Source organism: Nyctibius grandis, chromosome 5 (assembly GCF_013368605.1).
Source record: "Nyctibius grandis isolate bNycGra1 chromosome 5, bNycGra1.pri, whole genome shotgun sequence".
Taxonomy (NCBI): domain Eukaryota; kingdom Metazoa; phylum Chordata; class Aves; order Nyctibiiformes; family Nyctibiidae; genus Nyctibius; species Nyctibius grandis.
This window is the reverse complement of record NC_090662.1, coordinates 50,004,284-50,010,705: the sequence shown is the minus strand read 5'-3', so window position 1 is coordinate 50,010,705 and position 6,422 is coordinate 50,004,284.

The following is a 6,422-nucleotide window of genomic DNA, read 5'->3' as shown; positions in this document are numbered from 1 at the left end:
ATGACTGTATTTTCTTCTTTTCTCATTGTATATATTACTTAAGCATTTGCTAAATAATACTGACTAACTCAGATCTCTATTCCAGACCTTTTTCTAAAAGGCTCCCAAAATTAGTGAATATTTTATTTACTCTATGTGTTCAAGTGACATCTGACAGACTTTTCCATATGCAAATATGCATTTCATTATATACTAAAATGTTTATAAAGACTAATGAGAAAATCATTCTCAGTACTCTAGAAGCTGAGTTGTTCCCTTAATATCACTTTGAAAGAGAAAGGCAATGAACATGTTTTGTAATGTCATTTTCACAGTTAAAGGTCTCAGCTGGTTTCCATTTTTAATGATTAAAACAAAATCATTTGAGTAAATACACCTGAGTAAATACAGTGTTATACAAATTCAGGTACTTCTGTCTCACTTTGAGGACATTGTTTAACAAAGCTTTCATTTTAACTGTACCTTTCTCTTTCTTAGAAGGGCAAAAACACTGTGAAAGTGTTAACTAGGACCTTATTCCACCTACAAGCATAATCCAACTGGATTTAACAAAAAAAAAAAAAAAGTTTTGGTTTTTAACCAAAGAAAGGCTTTAACCTTCTTAGTTGTCCCTCTCCATATCGATAAATTGCTCATTCACAGAGCAATTCTGGGTGCAGGAGTTTAATCTTTTGCAACTAACAGATTATAGCAGAAGACTTGGCCCAGCTGTAACAATAGTGGGACTATACTAAACTGTGGTTGGTATGCACATATGGATATTCTCACAGGAATACAAGGCAGGGAGGATCAAGTCTATTTCAATTATTTTTAATCATTAAAGAATGCAGAGACTATCATTGCCTCAGCTTTTGAGAGATGAAGTGGTCAGCTTTTAGATTATGGAGGGTTGCTGTAATTAGAATTAGAGCATGGTAAAACAATCAGGTAACAGCACCTTGTGAGCCATCAAGTTCCACTGTATAAGCCAGTCAGAAAGTACAATTTTTGCCCTGATCCTATAGCCTGCTGTCTTCCAAATGATCTTTTTCATGCTAACAACATTATTGACTTTGATCAATATTATTGCCTATACATTGGTGGATTTATTAGTCAAGTCTACTGTTTATTCCTATGTGAATAATCATTGTTACGAAGGTGGGCAGCATGAGCTAAGTTGAAGTTTTGACCTGTTGAGTGTGAGGTCTCAAAACAGCCCTTATTCTTTGAGAGGATAGTGGATTTCAAAGACTCACCTGTTTGGTGAGTCAGTGACATCTCACATGTAGACTGCATTTAAACAAAGAGATTTGGTCAGGAGCTATGTAATTTTTATATTGTTAAATAGAGAAAAAACAACTGACAGAAACAGGTCAATATCTCAAATACGTCTTATGTGAGAGTGTTGATATGTTCCTTCATTTGCATGCCACAGCTGTATCAGATTTAATAAGTTTGTGATGCAAACAAAAATGGCTGTGCTTCAGGAATTTGGTAGACTCACTGATCCAACCCTAACTGTGCTTTAATGCTCTACCCTCATGCTGCCTTAAAAATGCAGGGAAAGAAAATCTGAAATTCATGATCAGAGAATGTAGAGACTGGATGCTTCTTCCCAAAATTACTCTTTAAATTCCCAGTCTTGGCATTGATAGTCATAGATGTACCAGCGGTGCCTCTTCAAGACTTAGTTTTTGGGTTCTTTATATTCCTCCTTAAACCCATACTGTTCTTGCAAATAGAGATAGGAGAGGTGACAATAAAATAATTTTGATGTTCACAGGTCCTGGTGAGATTTAGGTGTGGGAATTTAGGCAAGAGAGGGAAGGAAGGGACACCTCGGGTTTAGGTTTCCTCCTTACTCCAGCACTGCACCCTGACTCTCCTCCCAGAAGATTATTCTGCCATTCCCAGCCACCATACCCCCATACTCACTGGACATTCCTTCTCTCATACCCACACCTCACGTTCAGTGCTTGTCCAGCCTGCTGCTTATTTTACACAATTTAAATCTAAAATATGTACTTTCAACTACCACAACTTTACATTCTGTATATTTACTTAATAAGTTTTTTTATACCAACAATGTTTCATATGATAATTCACCAGTGTACCACAGCTCTTTTGTGTTGCACTGGCAATACAAAGCAGCTGTAAACCTAGTTAACTATTTATATAATTCAGCTTCTTCAGGCTACAGTGGTATAAAGTAAATAGGTACCGAGCTTCAAGTAACTCACAATGTCTTACTATCATTCTGATGTCATCCAAATCTAAAAAGATCACTGTAAATCAATAAGAAGGGTGTATTCTGGAGATGAGTGGGCCATTTGTTAATTGGTTATGAAAGTTCTGGGGGAAAAAATCAGGGCCTTGTCACAGAAAGAACTTCCCTTGAAAACATTTTGAATTTTAGCAGTATAAGTGTTTTAAATGAGTTCTGACTCTGATCAGGCTCATTTAACTCTGATTGATTGCTAGATATCTCTGATATTTAGAAATTTATCAATAAAATATTAATTCATCTGTGTCATTTTGAAAACACTGTAATATGTTATTCTTTGCAAACAAAATCTTCTACTTCTGTCATGCTAAAGTATCTCGGTATTTAATGTACTGTATTAGTCATATTTGTTAAATTATATACTTCAGGGCCTTACCATAAAGTTTACAGTCAAAATAAAATGTCTTTCACATGTTGAACTGGAATTTTCCAACACTTGACAGTGTGAAATATTATGACAGTAAAGAACTGAAGTGAGAAATATGGTTCATCTCAGCTTGTTCTCAGCAACAAAAGATGCCTTCATTGATATGTCCCTGTGGTATGTAACACTGCTGATTAAACTGCAGGTAGAAGTCAGTTGTGTCAGACTTTTCTGACCTTATGGTAAGGAGACTGGGTCTTTAGCTGCTAAATGCAGTGTTGTCCACCACTCACGTGAGTCTGTACAAATCTTAAATAGAACTTTTAATATTCATAGATAAATTTACATCTGTTCAAAAATTTGTTCAAATACAGGCTTAACATTTTCAAATTGTTGACGAATCAATCATAGGAGAAAAAACAGCACAGTGCTATGTCATCGCAAATTCTTCACAGCAATAATTACAACAATATTTCAGTTTCTCTTTTAACAGGATAGGGACTCTTTGCCCAGAAACTCTATAAATTTACTTCTCAGCCTTGCTTGATGATCACATATCTCAAACATTAGTTAAAGTACTACTTGGCAGGAAGGCTATGTAAATCACCTCCTTTTGTTTTTAGTGCATTTGCCACATGTTGAAGAAGCAGCGAAAAGATTAGTTGCTTGTGCTAAGAAATCGTTAAGTGGATAAAATCAAAGCACAAGAACACAAGTACTGTCAAATATGTGAGTATAGTTCAGTGGAAAATAAAATCATTTACCTTGAACAGAAACATGCTCAAATTATTTTCATATACTGAAATGTCTCTTTTCTAGAATTTTCTTATAAAAAGAGAACCCTACAAATAGCCCTGTTGGCTCTATTTGCACTTTTTGTGGAATAAGGAGCTACTCATCTTGGTTAAAAAATCAGAATCAGGTCTTAAGCCAGCGTGGGCCAGATTCTGCCATCCTTACCAGAGCTGAATAGTACCTTAAGCTGGGCCTGATTATGAACCGATTACTCATGTGCTGAGCAGCTCTTTGCATGAATGGGGCCATTGTGAATAAACATTTACAAGTGATTCACAATTTGGCCTATGTGAGTAGTCTCACATCAATGTGTCTACTCATGGAGCAAAGCACTACTAAATAAAAGTGGCAGAATGTGACCCTGTTGTAGTACTTGACATCTAACACGAAGATACTTTTTCATTAGCTAAATGAAACGCTGCAACCAACAGACTATCATTCATTCTTTGAGACAAGGCTGATGCAAGAGCATGACAAGCTTAATGCAGGCCTGCAACTTATCACACCTCAGGTTTAATGAAGGGTTGGATACCTGTTTGTCTAATGCATAAAGTTATGTTAGCAACGTGTAACAAATAATTTCCATTGCTAAAGTTGAAAATGTAAATTTAATTAGAACTGTATTCCTTTTGCATAATTAAAATCAACAGGAAGATGACAGTCTTTTATTTTCCTCTTTGATTTTGGAAGCTTCAAACATCTAAAAATGTTGTAATGGTTTGAAAAATGGATGTTTATTCTCCCCAAGCATTCTGTCACTGCAATAAATTCCTAGGAATCGTTTCATTTTACTCTTGACATAAAAAGTCTTGTAAAAATTAACATTTTTTCTGGATTTCACAAGACAATAAAACCAAATTCTGCTATCAAAATAAATAAATAAACTGAAAGAGAGGCAACAATAAAAATGGCTTAAAGTCTGCCAGCTAAGCTTTTGCTTCTTTATTCACTAATGATGTTCTGATTAAAATTATCTGGAAATCAATTTGACATGTTCTAAATGCTACACCTTAAAAAATAATTATGTTGAAACGGAAAATAAAATTTAAAACACATTTTAGAACCGGGAACAGTTTGATCTGCTAAAAAAACCTTGTATTCTCACCACTTTCATGCTTTTGCATGCGGCACAAGTGTCTATATAAAATTAATGTCTTTACCTATATTAATAAAATTATTTTTTGCTTTAAATTATAAGGCTCATTTTACTGTTGTCTAAACAGACCATAAAAAAGGAAAAGATAAATTCTAGCCAGAATGCTTCTTCCTGGTTCTTCAAGCCAAAGTTGAAGTTAATTTTTAGAAGGTGAATAAAATTAGGAATCCACGAACTGGAGCATACATATGTTTTAAACTTTGAGTTTATTACTAGCAGCAAATAAGACAACCTTCCTTTCAATCATCAGTGTAAGAATTTTCTGTAAAATTCCCATTTTCAACTGATCCTAGTGGTTGCAAATTTATTTATTCCACTGAAAGATTACAAAATGGACCCATCTCCTATTTTTGTTTTCAAACAAAAGTTTAGCCATGTAAGTGGGAGCAGAGACAATTTGGGGGTTCCTGTGAGTTTGTTTTTGCTAGTACTGGTAGTTCTGTAGTTGCTGCGATGAAATGTGCTTCCCTGATCTTCCCTTCTCCCCCCTCCCTGCCCTCTGTTACTAACTAATGGCCAGAGAGAAAAGCAAGAAGGAGCAGGAGGTGCCCAGAGAGTTGTATCCTGTTCTAATCACAGCCATGCAAGTCCTTCTTTATTTCAATTAATTTACTTTGCCTTTATGAACCTGAGAGACTGACTGTTGCTTTCAAAGAGGCTGACATTTCACTCATCTGAAGGACCTTGGAATGTGACAGGGGAAAGGGAGGAGAAGTAAATCAAAGCAGATAGCAATTCTCCAGATGTAAAGTATTTTTCTTCTACTCTATTTTTTTTTCCACCAGAAATGTCAGAAAGTCTGCTGACATTTTAATTCCTTTGTGATAGGCTATGAGCTGAGAGCCAAATTCTGCTGCCACTGCAGTCGAAGTTTTTTCCTATAGACTTTAAAGGGAGCAAACCAGTCTTACACTCTGAAAAAAAAAAAACAAATAAGCAAAGTATCAACAAACTGTAACTAAAACTAAATGAAATGTACTCATAACATCTTGAGATCAGTTACAGACTGAAACTGGCAAGTCTTGCTGGCCTTTTCTCTTTTCAAGTTGACCATAGCATAACAAAAACCAGTTAGTACGACTGACTGGATTGGAAGTAAGACTTTGTTGTTGTTGTGGTTTTTTTTCTAAATCTGGATTCTGTTGAAAGTGTCACAGTACTATTCCGTGTTCTCTTCTAGTCACCTGAGTTTCAAGATACACTATCTGCAACCTTAAAGATTTCATTTAAACATTAACTGACTTACATAATCTATGCACGTCTTTGAACTGTGATCCTCCTTTCAGAGATATGTTTGGCAAAAACCCCCTCATTATCTTTAATAGAAATACACTCAGGTCCATAAAATAAAGGAGTACATTCTATTCTCATTACATTAGTTTTGCACTGATATAACTCCAATGAGCTCAACATGCATTTAGCAAAACAGCAGAGCTGGCTCAGAGTAGCAGCACAGTGCTGAAAGAGTTAGGTCTACAAATTCCACCTTCAACATGAATGATCGTATATTTCCTTCTCCGAGTGGTGTGCTTAGAGATTTACTTCATGGTTTCAGTATAATAAATTTATTTTCCTTTACCAAGTTGTTCCCTTATGAAGTACTCATTTGTAAAGCATTAATTTTGTATACAGAACTGGTAAAAACCAATGGAGTAGACATATTTGCTTAATAGTTTTATTCTTTTTTGCAGATTCTATAATCATATTTCATCAACTGGTACAACAAAACATATTTCTATAAAAAAACCAAAACAAAGAGGGCTTGTTGAGCTTGATGCATGGTAAATCTATTTGGTTTATTCTTTTTTGTTGTTAAATATTATATTGCATTTGTTTAAGCAGAT